General features: G+C 43.0%; 1 long non-coding RNA gene across 2 annotated transcripts; it reads right to left on the bottom strand.

Moving 5' to 3' along the window:
* Nucleotides 1-1,127: 1,127 nt before the first annotated feature.
* On the bottom strand, nt 1,128-14,788 carry LOC144119167 (uncharacterized). Of its 2 annotated transcripts, XR_013312280.1 has the most exons (5): nt 14,609-14,788; nt 14,131-14,201; nt 9,236-9,416; nt 6,809-6,925; nt 1,128-1,210 (listed from the first exon to the last, which is right to left on the bottom strand). It is a non-coding gene; the product is annotated as an uncharacterized LOC144119167 (long non-coding RNA). The 2 variants fall into 2 exon arrangements; XR_013312279.1 differs by lacking the exon at nt 14,609-14,788 and having other exon boundaries at nt 14,131-14,427.
* Between the last annotated feature and the right edge of the window lie 4,538 nt (nt 14,789-19,326).

Here is a 19,326-nt window from a genome sequence, read left to right as displayed (position 1 = left end):
ATTTAACCAAAGGCAGTTGCCATGTGAACCTTTTCAAAATGATGACCCAGAAAGATGAAGTGTCCTCATGTGTCTGATGGAAAAGAAGGATGAAGGCATGAGTCTTTCTGCTTTTTGAACAGCTGTGATAAGTTTTTACTGGTACTGCTTGGTGCAGCTTCATTCTCCTTCTTGACATTTTGTGAAATAATTATATATCTGCGAAAGATCTCGCTAGCAAACATTTTGGCACTAATGGAGAAGCAAAAAGACCCATGTCCTAGGCCTTTTTTTGTGACACTAAAGGAAGGCTTGCCATTTAGAGTCATTGATTACAAAGAGGTCCATGTGGCAACAAACTTTGAGAGAATTCCTTCAAGGGCTCTTTGTTCTCATGAGGTGCCCTGTAGATATATCACAACACCTCAGTGAGCTGTTACCTGCCCTGTGAGTTCACTGTCACTTGACATCAAGGGTATGTACTTTTCCTCGCCACATGCAGCAATGATGTATGTGTCAAGAGAAAGCATAAAAGATTTCTAAGTGCAATTCCAGATTGCTTGCGGAGGAAAGCACAAGAGTGGCCATGCTCAGCTGTTACCTTTGCTTCTTGCTCGAGTTCTACAGTGAGTACTACGTAATGACAGGTGTCTGCATCAACTCATATTTAACACCCGTCCTGTGCGACCTCCATCTTGCACTACATGACAGGCAACTTTATAACACCCTTCATGCAAAGAGTGTCATCAGGGTCGGTGTGTTTTGTCAGTTTCCTGGTCCTGTGGTTTGTGCTGTGTTTTCTACTTTTAAATTATTTACTGCCTTCATTCTCCACTCCATGAAGCCTGAATGTGCTACACTGGGCTGCTCCACGCGTCGTGGAGCAGCCCAGTGGCCATTTTTTTTTTCATACGTCGGAGGCACTCAGCTCGAAAGCCATGCTTACTATATTCAGGAGACAAGGGTACATGTGAGACACATCATTAATAACTAATTCTCACAGTGGTATCTGGTGCAAGAATATCTAAATACTACTCAATTTTTGCTTAAGTTTTCAGATACACTCTTAGATTAAAAACATAATTTGGCTACATTAGCAGAAGCACAGCACCAAGGTACTCACCAGTTACCTGAAGCAGTGTACGCAAGTTCTCGTGCCATCATGAATACAGCACACTGTCCACGTCTTCATAATGCCATGTCACTCCAGCACTTCGGTAGCAAAATTTTCCTTTAAAAAAAAAGTAGTTTTGTTTATGTTAGACTGGTCATATTTATTTTACTATATACTATGTACTTCTCATTGTACTGCCCCAGACTAAAAAATACCAATGATCACGCTTTGAATTATGTCATATGTGATCACCATTATGTGATCACCAATATGTTCTTAGAAATTCTGATTGAAATAAATCTGACAAAATATTATTTCAGAAAATGTGGCACAAGGAAGAAGGACGCTAGCTAGATAACCTGGACGAATGTTTTCAGTTGCATGCAGCCACCGGCCCCATTGCACACAAAATGTACAATGAAGTGGGTTTTACCTTTCCGAATAGAATTTAATGCTGCAAACATTTGTGTAAAAAAATTTCAACCTTCCATTCCGCATAAAGGAAAGAAAATTCTTCTCATTTTCTCACAAGCCTCTGCAAGTACACAATTCAGTGAATCTACTCTACAAGTACTTGAATCTATCAGCACGAGACAGGGACGAGAAAAGAAACAAAACAGGCACTGACTCGCAACTGAAGTTTATTGAGGTGAACAGAGAGTATACAGAAAAGCCACACGCCACAAACTACACAATTACACATAAGCTACATCACAACATAAGTAAAAGATTGCCCTTAACATTCCTCTCATCTAGACAGTCCAACCCGCTGCATGTTAACGCTATGGGCAGCACACTCACACATTCGTCACCGAGTCATAAGATGTGTCTAGCCTCGATAATTTTCTGGTTAATCTGCTGTGAACGTAGTGCCAAAATGCGTGTTGCCGAAAGGAATGGCTAGCAGCCTTCACATCCCTTGTAATATGCAGATAAGTTACAACCCCTACCAATATCCAAATACCTCTCATGCTCCTGTAGTCTTACATTGATACACATTCCAGTTTCACCAACATAAACCCAACCACATGATAATGGTATGCAATGCATGCAATGGTTGCAAGGCACATATATGTTGCCACGTTTCACTCGACACATGTGCTTTTCCCTAACGAAATTCACAAAATTATTAACAATTTTACAGATTGTAGGCAACTTATTAGGTGCCGAACACACCATTTTTACGTCATACCTTCTGGCCACAGTTTTCAAATTTTGCAACAATCTATGTATGTACAGTAACACAGTCAGTCTTTTGGCATCTCACTGGCTGGCCCCAGCCTGATCATGCCAGTCCCTGCGAAGGGGTTTCAGCTTTTAACATGCTAAAGGGAAGAATGGCACAGCATCAAGTAACGAGGAAAGCAGGACAGCACACCCATGCACAAGTGCCAACCCTGGAGCAGATACAAAATCCAAGAGCGCGTGCTTGACACTCAGCGTTGACAGTCAAGGAAACGAGGAAACACGGATTTGAACGCTAAAGATTGAACGAGCCCGATCCTTGGCTGCCAACACTGAATGTCAAGTACACGCTCTTAGATTCTGCATCCGCTCCAAGGATGGCACTTGTGCGTGGGTGTGCTCTCCTGTTGTCCGCGTTACTTGATGCTGCGCCATTCTTATCTTTAGCATGTCAGACCAACTTGCCCAATCTTATATGCTCAGCTTTAACAATTTATCGCACGCTTCTGCAATAGCATGGTTGGGAAATCATGCTTTCATTAGCCTTAAAATCTTCTCTTGGAAACCAGTTGTCACGCTGTAAAAGCATGGCTTCACCAATACCGAGCCTAGACTTGACGACGCAATGCTATTTTTCACTAGTTTAGAATCGTTCGACCAACAGTCAAGTAGCTGCTTAACACTCCTGGGTGAATATCGCTAGCACACATGGCGTGTGCAGAACATCAAGGTAAGTTTCAGAAACTGCAGCTCTTTTTGTTGGGACATTTTCTCCAAGGTAAACTTAAGACAAAGGCCTTGCTCCTTAAACAAGTTCACAATATGTACAGGTCCCACACTATCACAACCTTTGTAAAAGACCAGAAAATCATAGACGTAGCGAAAGATTTCCTCCAGCCCATGCAATTTCTTGGCAATCATTCCTTCCACCCTGCTTAAGAGAATATTGCTTAGCACAGGGGCAACCTTCAAATCGATACATTTAGCAGACTTTTGAACATATGCCGCACTGCCATACTCCACAAACATGCTCTTCACTTCAAATAAAAGGAGGCAAGTGCCAAAAAAGACTTATGTTACACACCCGTTCCTAAACACGAGCTCATCGTTGTGCTCCGATATACACATTCATAAGCTTTTCACAAGATCTTCATACGGGATAGAATAAAATAGTTCTACATCGACACTAATCACAAGACAATCCGCTGGATTGTCATTCTTAAGATACTCAACCACACTGCAAATTGAGTACAAGAAATGGATCTTCAAGATGCGAAGTAGACAGATGCTTTTGCAAATAACCAGAGATAATTTTGCATGAATCCTTTTCTGAAATTCATCTGAAGAGCATGTTATTGAATAGCATTTATTTGAAGAGCATGTTTGTAGAGTAGCGCAGTGCGGTATGTGTTCTAAAGTCTCGAATATGTAGTGGTTCAAAGGTTGACCTTGTGCTAAGCAATATTTTCTTGAGTAGGGTGGATAGAATAATTGTCCAGAATGTGCATGGGCCGGGGGAAAGATCTTTTGCTATGTCGATGATTTTCTGGTCTTTTATAAAGGTTGTGATAGTTCGGGACCTGTACATCTTCTCAAGTTGTTTAAGGAGCAAGGCCTTTATCTCAGGTTTACCTTGGAGCAAATGTCCCAAGAAAAAGAGCTGTGGTTTCTGGACCTTACCTTGATGTTCAGCACACTTCATGTGTGCTCGCGAGTGTTAAGCTGCTACCTGGCTACATGTCGACCATTCCAAGCTAGTGAAAGATAGCATTGTACTTTCTAGCGCGGGCTCAGAATTGATGAAATTATGCTTTCACAGCATGACGACTAGTTTCCAAGAGCAGATTTTAAGGTTAACGAACGCAGGATTTCCAAACCTTGTTACTGCAAGAGCATATGATAAATTGTTAAAGAAGCTGAGACAGTTTTGCGGTGACCGGCACAATCAGGCTGGGGCCAGCCAGCGAGATGCCAAAAGACCAGTTGTATTACCGTATGTACATAAATTGTCGCACAATTTGAAAAATGTGGCCAGAAGGTATGATGTAAAAGTGGCTTTCTCGGCCCCTAATACGTTGTCTAAAGCATGTAAAATTTTAAGAATAATTCTGTGAATGTGGCTCGAGAAAAGTACACGTGTAGAGTGAAATGTATATGTACCTTGTAAAATGGATGTGGTATCAAATATTATTATCTTGTAGTCTGGTTTACGTAGGTGCAACTGGAAGGTGTATGAATGTAAGACTACAGGAACACAAGAGGGTAGGGGCTTGGCTAGGTGGTTGGGGTAACTCTGCTGTACACTGCACGGGGTGTGAAGTCTGCTACCCTTTTCTTTTGGCAACACGCATTTTGGCAGTAAATTCAGAGAGATTAAATGGGAGATTATCGAGGCTAGACGCATCTTATGACTCCGTGAAGAATGTGTTTTGTCTATCGTGTTAACACACAATGAGTTGGACTACCTCAATCAGGGAAATGTTGAGGGCGATTTTTGACTCATGTTGTCCTGTATGCTTATCTGTAACTACATGGTTTATGGTATTGCTTGGCTTTTTATATATTCCCTGTTCACGCCAACAAACTTTAGTCGCGAGTCAGCACCTGCCTTGTCTCCTTTCTCATCCCTGTCTTTCGCGCTGGTGGATTCACCGCAATGGCTCACCTATGCAGAAATCCAAGGCATGACATTTTCCTCTTCACACTCGTGGTTCAGCGCATAATACGGCAAAGGCATTTCAATTCCAAGGAAAGCTCATGGCTCCACTGAACACTGCCTCCTGCTTACAAGACACAGAGCAGCAATCATTGTAGATTCTACCTGTGACACAAAGAGCAAAGTTTTAGTTTGAGTGGACTAAACTAGGAGAACAGCACAATATATCTGCAATGAAGTGAAGTAGCAGTCACTAACCATAGTCGAAAAAAGAAAGACGTTTCGAAGCCCGTACGGGTTTCTTGTTCACAGTGAGCAGGACAAGAGCGGTGGCGAATTTATATCCGGAGAATGTGACGTAAAGATCGGGCGTAGATGCCTGGCATGGGGCCAGCGTTCTTGTTTAATGTTGCTTGTGATGTTTGGATGAATAGCGATTCCAGCAGAAGGCGCGTCGTCAGGTTTCTTTCCTTAGATAAGATGGAGGCATTGCCCCAGTCAATCTGGTGGCCAGTGTCGTGTGCATGACCCGCCAGCGCATTTTTGGCATGCTTTTTGTTTTTCACATCACGTTGGTGGTCCTTTATGCGTCTTGAGAACTTCCCTGTCTCACCGATGTAGGCATGATTGCAGTTCAGGCATGGTATTTTGTAGACGACTCCTGGAAACTGCTCATTTGGTAGTCGGTCCTTCACATTCATTAGCTGATTCCGCAGCTTGCTGACAGGCATGTGGGCCACGCGTAAGTCGTATTTTGAGAACCCACGAGACAACGCTTCGCTGATACCAGGCATGTATGGAATGCCTGCTCGTGTTCGATACGTCCTACAATCAGTGGTAGCTGGATGTGCAGCTCGTTCTTGTAGCTTTGATATGAAGCGGCTCGGATAACCGTTGGCTGACAGTTCTTCGTCACTCTTTTTAACTCAAGATCAAGAAAAGGAGTTAAAAAGAGTGCACGAAGAACTGTCAGCCAACGGTTATCCGAGCCGCTTCATATCAAAGCTACAAGAACGAGCTGCACATCCAGCTACCACTGATTGTAGGACGTATCGAACACGAGCAGGCATTCCATACATGCCTGGTATCAGCGAAGCGTTGTTTCGTGTGTTCTCAAAATACGACTTACGCGTGGCCCACATGCCTGTCAGCAAGCTGCGGAATCAGCTAATGAATGTGAAGGACCGACTACCAAATGAGCAGTTTCCAGGAGTCGTCTACAAAATACCATGCCTGAACTGCAATCATGCCTACATCGGTGAGACAGGGAAGTTCTCAAGACGCATAAAGGACCACCAAAGTGATGTGAAAAACAAAAAGCATGCCAAAAATGCGCTGGCGGGTCATGCACACGACACTGGCCACCAGATTGACTGGGGCAATGCCTCCATCTTATCTAAGGAAAGAAACCTGACGACGCGCCTTCTGCTGGAATCGCTATTCATCCAAACATCACAAGCAACATTAAGCAAGAACGCTGGCCCCATGCCAGGCATCTACGCCCGATCTTTACGTCACATTCTCCGGATATAAATTCGCCATCGCTCTTGTCCTGCTCACTGTGAACAAGAAACCCGTACGGGTTTCGAAACGTCTTTCTTTTTTCGACTATGGTCAGTGACTGCTACTTCACTTCATTGCATCACCATGCCTGACCAGACGGATTTCCGTCGAACTCTTGACTACACAATATATCTATAGCCAAATAACTGAACTGAAAGAAATAGAGGGTAGTGTAATAGTGAACACACTGATATATTGCAAGTGAGATATATGCATAATATATTGCAATATTCAACACTGCTACCATTGCCTTAGCCAACTACTTCATAAATAACAATAAATGCAGTATCACAAAAATACTGATAACGTACTATTAGTGTTAATAGTAGCAGTGCAGGTTCCATGAACAAAAAAGGGCCCAGTGCTGACTGTCGTTCCCACAGCAGCCTTGTGACCAATGGCCGGTGTAAAGGAACGAGGAGGAATGACTGAAAAGAGAAAGAGCCAGGGGGAAGGAAAGTAGGTATAGAAGGGCTTAGGATATCATAGGCAAATAAGGTTGTTTAGACAGTGAGCACAAAATAAACATTACCACACAAGTAAAGACATGCAAGACCAAACATATATATCATTGTGCAGTGGCAAACTTGATGCCATTTAGCCCAAAATATGTTTTCAATAAAGTGATTATAATTATTAATAGAACAACTGACCGAGTGAAACCATAACAGGGATGAACAAGGAAGTTGTTAATATTCTGGCAGAAATTAAAAGAAGAAAATGGATCTGGCCAGGGCATACAATGCAGAGAATGAATCACCAATGGTATCTTAGGGCAACAGAATGAATTTGATGGATTTTAATGGCACAAGGGCATCTGTGGCCAAAGAGTGCCTTAGCACAAGTTAATTTCGTCTACTCAAGGTGAAATCAGAGACCCATTTCCCAAGCATTTCATTCCAAATAAGCTGAGCACCACGCCAGCAAACAGCTTGTGCATTGTATCGCAACAAAATGAATTTCACCATAAGGAAAATATAGCAGGAGATAGCTGATTATAAGCTCACTAGATAAGATTAGGTGATTTCTGATAGTGTGGCATGTAGCTGGTGCAAGACAGATAATTAAACTGGAAAAGGCCATTGTCCTGAGGTGAATGTAAACTAAGCAATGAGGATAATGAAATTCGCTACACTAGAGCTGTTAAGAATCAGCTCAAGTTCCATGCTTCAAGATGATGCAAGTTTGCTCAGTGAAAAAAAAAAATCATAAGTTCACCCAAGAATTGGTATCTTGGCGGTATCAGGCTGCAGGTGCAGATGAATTAATCCTGCCTCAGAGAAGAGCTACATAGAGCACAAAACATTTTAGGCCAGTCCTACACTGACAGCTGTTAATAACTATTTTAAAACTGTTTTTCATTGCACAAACAACAATACCAAGTTTGTGTTGGTCATGTGATTATGTTACTGAGGCTCTCCTAAAAATTCTAGCCAGAGCTAAAATACAAGCTGTCTCAACTAAGTTTTTATATCAACAATGAGAACATAAACACATGCAGATTATTCAAGTAGAAGTTTTATTCTTCATGACGTGCCCTACAAATTTTAAATTATACTGAAAAGTAATAGAGTGGAGTGCTTGTGCCAAAAATACTAAACCTCAACAACAAAGAGAACACAAGATAAAGGCAACAACATATTGCCCAAAATTTAAATGTTTGACAGAACAAATATGAAAAGAAAAGCTCTCCACAACCGGAACAAAACAGCGTGATACCGAGCACACATTTTAAAATTGTTTCATCCAAATCCCCAGTCTGGTGCTCCAGCACTCTTCAGCCAGCATGTCATGAAATGTACCATAGTTCTGGTAGCTGTAAAGAGTATACAGCTGATCCGGCATTTTGATATGTGAACAGTAACCCTCAATGACCACCAGGCTGAATACTTTCAAGAGGCTGTTCTAGTAACAAGACTGCAGTGAAACACTTAGCAAGTTATGCTGGCGTAATAATGCAAACCGTTAATCTGAGAGTTTGCTACCACACAACTCTGTAGTAACTCCTAAAGTGTTGCAATCGAATGAAAAAAAAGGACTGCCTATTATATAAACAAAAGTCAAGAGGCTGCAATGCAAGACCACGACAGAAGTGCTGCAATACAGCAATAGCGATACAATGTACACTTTAAGCAACACAATGAAACATAATCTTTTATCCTTAATTTTCAGAATTTAAATATTTGTTTTCCTTGCTCTCTTGCAAAATTAAGTTTAGATCGTGAAAGCGCTCAAAAAGACAAGGATACAGAAAGAGATTTCCACACAGTGCGCTTACTTCTTGAGCCCATCCACTATCTAAACATGGTAACCCAACTAGTCTAAATGCTGTCGTTATTCCAAAATTAAGCCTTTCACAAAGTGGGAGCCCCTTTCCCCATACAAGGTGCACCATAACTAATCCAACACTTTTTTCATGATATGTTTTCTCTGAGAATAAACACTGTTTGAAGATTTTGCAATAGTACTTGTCTTTTCGATTCTACGAATGTATCATGCAAGTGTTCAATGAAATGACCATCTGCCTATCTTGATCATTGCTCAAAATCAGGGTATAATGCACCATGAAGGGCAGGCTCTGCTTGATTTTTGTTTTCCTAATGAACCATGTACGTGCAACCCTTCTGCTGGCTTGTATGCAGCAGGTTTGTCTAGCTAGGCGAACTGTGGTTTTGCTATAAAGATGAAATGGTACTTTGGAAGTGAATGGTTTTCTAAAATGCATTTAACATACATACCGGGGCTTTAACAGCACCTGGTGTAAGCAACATCAGTGGGGGGACTGCAGGAGTGGCCTAGTGGTCCGAGCATCTGCCTCGCAAGCAGGAGGTGCGGAGTTCGATCCCCAGTGCCACCGGGTAACCAGCGGTGATACAATGGGTCGTTTCAATGGCCAGTTTAAAACTTGAAATAACCATGCTGCAATATATACAAAAAATGATTTGTGTACTCTCTCTTACATGACATAGTTAATCATATCATAGTGTTGGTAGTACACAAAATGCATGTGTGGAACATATACATGCACTGTTTTTGTTCACATCTTACCTGCTATGTGCTGTTATGGCATGTTATGTGCTGGGAAAGCAACAGCTGGTGAGCAATGTTGTGTTGCAGCCTTTCTTCTGGTGGATTTGAATCATGTAAGGTGCAGCTGAAATTGTTTCATACATAAGTATATTTCATGTAACACAACAAAAAATGCACAGCCCCATCATGAGTTGTGGTTTAAACTAACAGCGAGCTTTTTACTACTCTATTTAACATATGATGCAAGTCAGTGATGCTGGAGGCACAAGACTAAATACTGTGAGGTAACAAGAGCTAATATGGACAATCATGCCTTTAAGAGATATTGTCAATATATATTTTCTGAATGAACTAAAGTTATCCTTAGAAGCATTCAGAGGAAGATAATTTTGCTAAATACCTTTTGCCAGAATAGGCCTTTTATGAACCAGTTGCAAATGAAAAGAATAATACCCCTGTCACACGGGCATTTCGAGGGCCCTCGAACCGATAGTCTATCGACTCAAAGGTGATCGAGCGCTGCCACACGGGCAGTTTCAATGGCGATCGAGTCAATAGCCTATCGAGTCAACGGAGCAGCGCAGAACTCCATCGAGATTTCGAGGGCCTTCGAGCGCTGCCCAATGTTGCTAGCGTTGCTTCGAGCGGCGCCAAGCGCACTTTCGTACACGACACATTCAAGGTGCAAAAGCATGAACAAACATTATTCGCATAAAATTTAATGCAAGCAGTCTGCAAAATTATTTTAAAATTATATTAGACTTGTTTTAAGCGCATTAAGCGCATTAATTTTGCGTTGCAATCTTTGCGTTGCTTGCGTACTTAACGTTGACAACATGGCGGCACCCTGCCCGCCCGCTTCACAGCGATAACAGCTTCGTCGCTAATCCCTCAAAGCAATATCGTGTTCTAAGCTGTTGTATTCGCCTTCGATTTGCCCATTCTTACCCTCGCATAAGGTTTCAAGCGACAAATAGCTCTTGTTTTTCAGATATCATGGCGATTTCCCAGGTCTTAAGCCTGACGAAGCAGCGCTCCGACGCAGTTGGATTGGCTGGGTTTTGGCTCGTCTTGTATTAGAGTGGCTACAGCAGTGTCTGCATATGTCCGTCGCGTACGTGCAATTAAAAGGGTTTTGAACGACTTTCGCGTATGCGTGTAGTTCAGCATTTAGTATACATTTACAAATATTTTTGTCATTTTCGCAAAATCCAAAGTAGCGATTCTGGCGCCACACATCCGTGGCGTAAGACACGAGAACCATTTCAATGGCCATTGAGATTTGCCGTGTAGCAGCGGCGAGTTCGATGGCGATCGAAAATCTCGAAGACCCTCGACTCGAGGGTGATTGAAACAGGCCGTGTGACAGGGGTATAACTTTAAGACCATGCTATGCATGCTCTAACGCCAAAGTAGTTGCATACAAGCAGTATACTATGCCCCTAGTTTTATGGTGGGCCTGTACTGCACAATTTTCATGCAAGGTAGTGGAAAGTATGTGCCATGAAACAGACCTCTGCTTGCTGAAACTGGCAAATAAGTACTGTGTTTTTAAGGCAGGAAAGAAGTTACATAGTTCCTTCTGCAGGTTTTGAACTTCAGGTTAGTTATTTGAAAAATATCCCTGAACTGCAATGATTTGAAGTTTTTAGCAAATAACATTTCCATTGTAACAGTGGAAACGCTCTTTTATTTGAGGAACGACTTTTCAAAAGCCTGCGTTTCATGGTGGCTGTCAAGTAGCCCTGATAAAGAGAAACCAGTCACGACACACAACCAAGCCCCCGTAGCACATTTTCAACTATACCCTCATGATATAGCTTTAAAGTAAGTGTTAAGCAATACAAATACAAATCCCTTGATTTCCTTCATGATTTATCACTGGTGTATACATACAAAGATAACCGTACCAGATGTGGAGTGCATGGTACAGAGAGAGTAGGCAGATGGTTTCTTGACACTCAAAAAGTGAACAAGGGAAGGAAAAATCTCGGGGTGCTTGCCGTTTCGACATGACAACTTGTTTTCGTCTGGGGTCAACATATACAGAGGAAACTTAGAATCAAGTACAGGGTTGTCCACTCTTAGCGCGAACACGCGAGCACATGGCTGTGCTCTTTGGGCCACTGTGTCTGACATTGCCACACATCGAAGTCTAACATGACACGAAGCACCACATCCAGGTGCATCTCCTCTTGCGCCATTTTGCAGCAATGAGTGGCTGCGCCGCACACATTGGACCTCTAAAGAGTGCGGCCATGCGCTCACATGTTTGCACTAAATCTGGCCAGCTCTGTACATTCCGGAATTGGCATAATTATTTGAAAAGGCCTTGCACATGGTCAGAGGTTTCCCAACCCATAATTTCCCCCTCCTTTCCTGCTTTCTTTAATTTATCGTTATACTTTAACCTTACGCCCTGCACCTCCTGACATCACTTCTCGGAACCTTGGCTGCCATACTCCTCCCCCTCCCCCTTCTTTTTGCCTTTTCTCCGAACCTGCCCTCATTTTCTCTTTTTCCTTCAAATTATTTTGCCCCCCCCCCCCCCCTGGTATTTTATTCTGCCATGCTGCTTAATTCCTTTATCCTAGTTTTTCAGGAAAAGGCAGCCAGCCATACCAAGCCACCTGTTGCGGCTGGACATAAAGCCATTCAAGCCCACTATCCGCACTCCATACCCCGAGATTCGTTTCTACTGAATTGGGCTTTTTTGTTTTCACAGTTTTGCAGGTCAACCGGTTAATCTTCTTTAGCAGCTATCATGCCTGGTCAAGGTTCACGCTCCCCATCGTAACGCCCTTCCCATATCGCACCCTCACCCCACACAACAGGCCTTTTGCCTCGAAGTGAAAACCTTATTTAAACCCCACCAATGATGAACACTTTGCCAGACAAAAACAAGTCCTCTTGTCGAAACGTCGGCAAGCACCCTGAGGCTTTTCCCTTCCTTATTCAGTTTGTGAGATACCAGGGACAGGTGTTCAAGCAGCCATACCACACTAATACCCCTGTCACACGGGCACCGCAAAGGCCTTTGAGAATCATATCCAAAGGCGTAAGGAGTGCAGCTACCCAGTACAAATGTTGCGCCTTTGTCGCTAAGGGCCTTGGAGGCAAAGGCGCTCAACCGAGACCTTCGGAGCCCGAAGACGCGGCATTCGAGAAGCTGTGATCCCAGTACCATCCAAAGTCAAAAAGTAAAAGCAATAAAAAAAATAGATAAGCTAATAATGTTTGAAAACATTTTTTTCAAATACGAAAGGTGTGTCTGGCTTTGGTTTTTGTACCGGTGTTTATGTTTTATGTTCAAATTTCAAGACAGTGAAAGTGTTGCGGCAACACCGAGCGCCCATGGTGGCCAAGGCAATACACGTACAAAACCTGCTCCTGCTGATGAGAGTAGCTGTTGCAGTACTTTTAAGGAAGCAATCAGAATAAAAAAATTGTCAAAGCTTAACGAATGAACAGAATACACCACTTTAATTTTAGAACACTCACTTCAGCCGCCTCGAGTATAGCAGCGGGTGCTAAGCCTGAACGACTTTCACCTTTGGACTGCACCGTGTAGCTGCATCGCTGCTCCTTTAAGCTTTCGCTCCTTTGGTGAAAAATGGTGCCTTTGCTGGAAAGGCCTTCGAGGAATGCCATGTGACAGGGGTATAAAGCACATTTTTTACTGACACGAAAGACTCAGTGCCTTTAGTTCTGACAACATTCTGAATCATGCTTTGGTGGCTTAGCATATCAAAATACTGGACATGACAAAATCAGCTAATTAGTGAGGGCTATTATTTGCTATAGGTAACATTATAACATTCTCCTAAAATAATGAAAAGAAACCACCAGCACTGACATCAACGTACCATTTGGCTGTAACATACTGACATGACAATATAGTTACACGTAAATTCCCTTTTCGCACTTCAAAACTGCATGCATTATTTCTAGAAAGTGCGAGAACAGAAGCTCATACATACTGCCAAAGAAAAGAGTGCATAATAGTACCACTTATGAGGTGTTTATCGGCAACTGCAATGAGCAAGGCTATGTTAATGGCAATCCAGAGTTATTATGTGTCTTACGAGCGCATGCACTTGGGAGGTGATAGCAGCTGTGGACGCAGCTGTCCATCGCAGTTTTGAGTCTGTCGAGATAACACATGGGGTAAGGTATTCCCTGTTTTGCTGCCGAAGGCAAAACCATCAGCGAGTGGAGTTGCCTTGCTATTCACTGTCAATATCTACTGCTCAAAGTAAAGGAAACTAGGGCATAAAACATACAGCATTTCATATTATGCTTTGGCCAAATGCAGTGAGAATGAAACAGACTAGAGACTTGTCTTATGATGTTTGCACTCTTTACTTTGCACCAGAGGAAAATAAATTTATGTACAGTTGACCTACTGCTTGCCACAGTCCTAGATGAAATGAATCCAGGTCTCAGAAATTCTACCGAGAGAATACTGATGCTGCATGTGCATTTCTCTGAACTGTTCTGAAATAAGCAGAAGTTACCAATTTTTTTATTACCTGATTACATACTGTAATCTTTGCAAGGAATATGAGGTTAACGGACTGGGAAAAAATGTCAGGAATGGTACCTTTGGTACTGGGCACTTGGACAAACAAATGACCCACTGGGCGTCCCCAGGAGCTCTGCTACCAGGCACCCCTAGCAACAGTAGTCAATTTTCCAGATCCAAAGGAGCCATGCGAATGATTGCCGAAAAGTCAAGTTTAAGGACAGCAGATGCATGAACACAAAACAGTTTTCCAACTTTGTTTCAGTGTGATAAATGGTTTCAAATCTCTAGACTATATCTGGTAGTACACAAATTATCAGAACACCATCTCCCGCTCAGAATCATCTCAAAACACATTCGACACGCAGTACCAACATGGACAGTTCGTGCTTTATTGAATCCAAAAGTTTACGCTGATCGACCAATATTACTCTAAATAGAGACAGAAAGCGCATGCACGTTGTACTGATGTTATCGTGAACATAACATGCGACGAGACGCAGGGTTACAATACAAACACAAAACCGTTTTCAAAATTTGAGAACAACAGGCTCACCTTCTCACAAGTTCGCCAAACCGGAGACGTTGCCGAGTGGCTGCCGCCAAAGTCACTCGCAATGCACAGAAACAATAAAAATGCAGTGCCGCTGACTTTCCTTGAGCAATTCCAGTCGATTGAACTTCCAACTGTTCGCACCGACTACATCTGCAAGCATGTCTAAAAGTTAGCAGCGTAGTCACGCTATTTGCAATTTACGGAGCTACACGGGAAATTCATAGCGCCATTCGCGTATTCGCGCTCAAGCTCACGTCGCTGATGTTGCAAAGGCGCACAACGGCAAAAACATATAAGATGTATTTAATTTTACGGTAGCTCTTTTTGCTGACAACCTGAATCGTTTGATATATTGTTTTTTCTTTTCGTTGCATGAACGTTATTACCACCAGCGGCAGCGCAGCTTGGCCATGGCTAGCCATGGCGAAGTCGAAGCGCTAGCCGAGCCCGCAGTCAGAAACATGTGCGCAGTTAGCGCAGTGTGGAGTTGAATGAAAAGGCGCTATGGAATGGGTTTTTGTTCTTCCGTGTTCGCTGCGTGCGTCCTGCGCGTTCTGTGTCTTTAGTATGTGTGTGTGTATGTGTGTGGCCGGAACGCTGCATTGGAGTGCACATACAACAGCTCGCTGTCCCGTGCGGCATCGGTGCGTAGTAAAACGATCATGCAGAATGTGCGTTACAATGCCAGTGGCCCTGCACGAAAGAGGAGACTTGAAGCCGACGGAAAAGCTGCTCTCCCTCGTGGGACTGCAAGAATCTGGCGAGTAACAGTCGACGCGCGTTTCGGTGGATGATTCCGTTTACCACGCCAAAAAATTCAGCACTGGCCAACAGCAATGATGAACTGCTGCTGCATCATCACCTGTGTGATGTTTGTGACAAGCTTGTTGGATGTGAACGTGGCCATGAATGGTATTCGCCGAGCAGTGGCCCTCAGGGCGTGGCACCAGTGGATACCTGAAGACGATTACTGTTTGCCCGCGCCCTGGCGCCTCGCATTCAACCGAATGCTTTGGCGTTATCTATATCTGAATTTCACACGTAGTTGGACTCGCAAATATTACAGCGTACAAACGTACCGTCGGAAGAGCACCCTTTTTCATTTTTTTAGGGAGGGGGTAGGGGAATTACCGTCTGCTCAAATTTAATGTCACTAATATTTTGAGCTTATTTTCTAAACAGGTGCCGTGGTGGCACTGCAAGCAATGCATTTACTGGGCAGAAGTTTATTTTATGTTGTGTTGGCACAAGGTTAATGATTGTCTTTGTACTGTGGTGCCATGTTCAAACAAAACACATAATTGTACACTCTCTTTGAAGAATGTCTAATGAGGTAATAAATTACTGAGCAGCGAGTATGCACTGTGGTAAATGCGACGAACGTTACTGAATTACTTCACACTTGTCATGTTCTGTTGTCGTTAGTGATTACGTATGCCTTGGTGTCTGCTGCTTTCCAGTGTAGGGGTCGAGAGGCATGTCGAGCTCCACTTAGCAGCTTTTTTTCCTTCCACTCTCTACTGGCCAACGTGGTAAAATAAACTCAACATAATGCGTGATTGCTCAGACCTAGATTAGACTACCATTTCACTTATTTACTCTCAGGGCCAATTGGCATCGAAGAGAGGAGAGCGACTAACATAAATACATGTGTAGGCAGATTAATTAAAATGATTATACACAGCAGACTTGAAGGCATTGGATGCAGTGGTGGACATGACGAAGGCAGAGAAGATGTGACAGCTGGAAACGTAGAAAAGTGGAGATCTGCGTGAGTTTGTACGCGACTTAAGGTGAACGCTAGCAAAAAATTAAGAAGGCGCAGAAGACTGAGGCCAGAGTTAAAACTGTAGTTTAACAGAGGAAAGCACCTCCCAGCAAGCCAAAATGTGCACATGCAAGCAGTTATGTGAACACAGAACATAGAAAATGAAACTCCTTTTTGGACAGAAGGAAAGCTAAGGTACATTGCTTATTGTGATGTTGCTTAAAAAGTTGGTGTCTAGTTGTTGCCCTTCATATCTGGTCCTTCCACACCCAGCAACTGAAATGCCATCAAAAAGGAGCATCTCCAATCGCTCTAATTACATGGGAGGTACACATCGCCAGATGTCAGAGGCTTGGCGTCTCATCTTGCAGACTAGCTAGTTTGGCAGATTTAAACTTTACCGCATGTAAGAGGCATGCGGCAGCCTTGAAGGGGAGTATTTCATAAGTGTTACAGAATATTGTACAGTGTTGGCATGCTTCATTATTTACATCACAGTAATATGCTAGCACAGGCTGGAAAGTTTGTAAGTGAACAGAAAAAAAAACAATGTTCATGCCATATCTTAGCCACATTCTTAGTATTGTATAAAAAGTAGAAATAAGGAATTCCTCATTTTTTTGTCAGCTTTTTCTTTCTGTGCATTGATTTTTTGCAAGTTAGCAAGGTTCTACAGTCTTGTGTGCCTATCGGCTGGCCCTTTGTTTGTCAAAGGTACCGAGTACACAATGGGTCGTGTCAGTGCAAGCTAAGTAAACGATGGATAGAAAATTCGTGCTTTCAGAGTATTTGCAGAAAAAACTGCTATTATTTCCTACTCAGGATGGGGGAACAGCATTGATGGTGCACATCCTCCTTGTCACTGCAGCAATTATGGCTGCTCGCTGCTCTTTGGTGGCGTTTCATTTATCTGCAGGAAGAGCAGGCATGAATGGGCGGCAATAGTTACCTACTAAATTAAACATTGCATTGGGCAATATGTTGTTGTGTCGGTGCTTTTGTTATCCATGAAGGAGTTGGTGTTTTGATTAATGGTTGTGTAGCAAAGATGTAACTGCTACATTGCACTGCATTCACAGATTTGTTTGCCCATGCTTTTGGTTTACTCAGTTGTTTATTTCCTTACCAAATGGCAGATGGAAATTCGGCTTTCAACTTGTGCACTTTCATCATGTTTGCAATGTAGTTTCAGCTGGTGCTCTGTTTCACTTTGGAGAAGTTGTCCAACCATTGTCTGTGTCTAAATGTTTTCTAACAGTTGACCTCATTACGCAGCATTTCTCACAGAAAGCAAATGTTGCAGTAACATTTTTATTAAATGTTACTCTATCATGTGGCTAGCAATGTAGCAAAAATATTTTCATCAAGTCAGCTTTTAACATTATAGCAAATTAAGGCCTTTGTTATTTAACGTTGCTCACAATTTGTACCAATCACTCAACCTTGAAGCAACGTAATGCGTTATCACCCTTCCTCGGCTCTTCATTGTGTTAATCACATTAGACATGCTCACGGTCGTTCGCCATGCTAGTTTGCGGACATTGTTGGCTAAGAGTAAACCAGAAAAATAAAAAATCGGACGTCATGTCATGCCTATAGTCCGCGGGCCAGCAGTTCATCGTGTAAAAGTGGCGTCACATCATAAGCATCTTCTGTTTTTGCTGCCTTTAAGCAAGTTATTAGTGCGGTTGGTGCAACGCATAGTCAGTGGGGTCAACCGTCCTGTCGTGTTAAGTTTTGATCCCTTAAATTGAATGTTTAGTATTTTTCCCTGCAACGACTACAGAGGAACACGGACATTTCCTTCAATACTGGACTGAATATACGGTCATTCCCTACGTTTCATTGAAAGCAGAAGTGGTTTTGTATTTAAAACGTACATAGTCTACGTTATAGGTACGGAAATTTTTTACAGTGTAGATGGGGTGAACACCCGGGTCGTTGTAGTTGCAGTCGAAGGCTGGGGGTCACACTGGGTAGATGACCAGCGGCGGTTCTCACCCGCCCTGTATTCGTATAGGCACACTAAATTGCCTTCCTGACGCTCATAGACACACAACGTCATGGTGTTTTTACCGAAATTGTTCAGTAGGTAATAACTGTGTGCGGAAATGGAACAGCAATCCAAGATGACATCTTTGCCGGCAATCATCGTGTTGTTGATTGTGTCAGTTGATGATGATACCAGGGTGAGATATCTAATCCATCTGTCATCTTCATCGTTATCGTCCTTCTTATCGGTGCAGTTGCGCCCGTGAACGTCTTTTACGACCCAGCGGATGAGTTTGCATTCTTGATCGTTGCACGTCTCTGCCAGTCGAGCGTACTCGAACATCAGACCCATCCACATGCGGCGCGTGGCATCGTCGCTGTGTAGCGGGTACTCGAAAACCGTATCTTTTCAGCACCACCGCCAGGTGCTGAATTCGTCTGCTTCAGCGCCGGGCAATCCCCCAACAGGTGGTGGATGACTGTTAAGGTGTGGTTTAAATGTAAATGTCCCGAAATGAAGTTTATTATTGGTGTATTGATAAGTAAGGCTCATCAGTGCTATGTGTTCGGAGGCGTCAGGCATCATCATCATCAAGGTGAAGTTTGAACAATATGAAGAGGATATGATTGAGATGTACGTGCAGCAGGAGCGAGTATTACGGTTTTATGATAGTGAATCGGCCGCATACAATGATTATAGTATATCTACTTTTTAAAGGTAGATCTGACATTTTCGATGACTCGGTAGAAAGCGTCACTGCGTCGATAGAAAGCGTCAGCGCTTCTCCTGCTCTTGAATATTGCTGAGTATATTTTCACGTGGTGGTGACGTAGAAAACAGTAGCAATACTGTGAAAGACAAAACTAACTTTTATTGGGCGAACCTGTGCCCGCAAAAAGAGGCTACACTTACAGCCCAACGGTAGCGGGTCCAGACTAATCGTTGGGACCCGCGTGC

Source organism: Amblyomma americanum, chromosome 2, assembly GCF_052857255.1.
Source record: "Amblyomma americanum isolate KBUSLIRL-KWMA chromosome 2, ASM5285725v1, whole genome shotgun sequence".
NCBI lineage: Eukaryota > Metazoa > Arthropoda > Arachnida > Ixodida > Ixodidae > Amblyomma > Amblyomma americanum.
The sequence above is the reverse complement of the archived record's forward strand: the minus strand, read 5'-3'. Positions and strand labels throughout refer to the sequence as shown.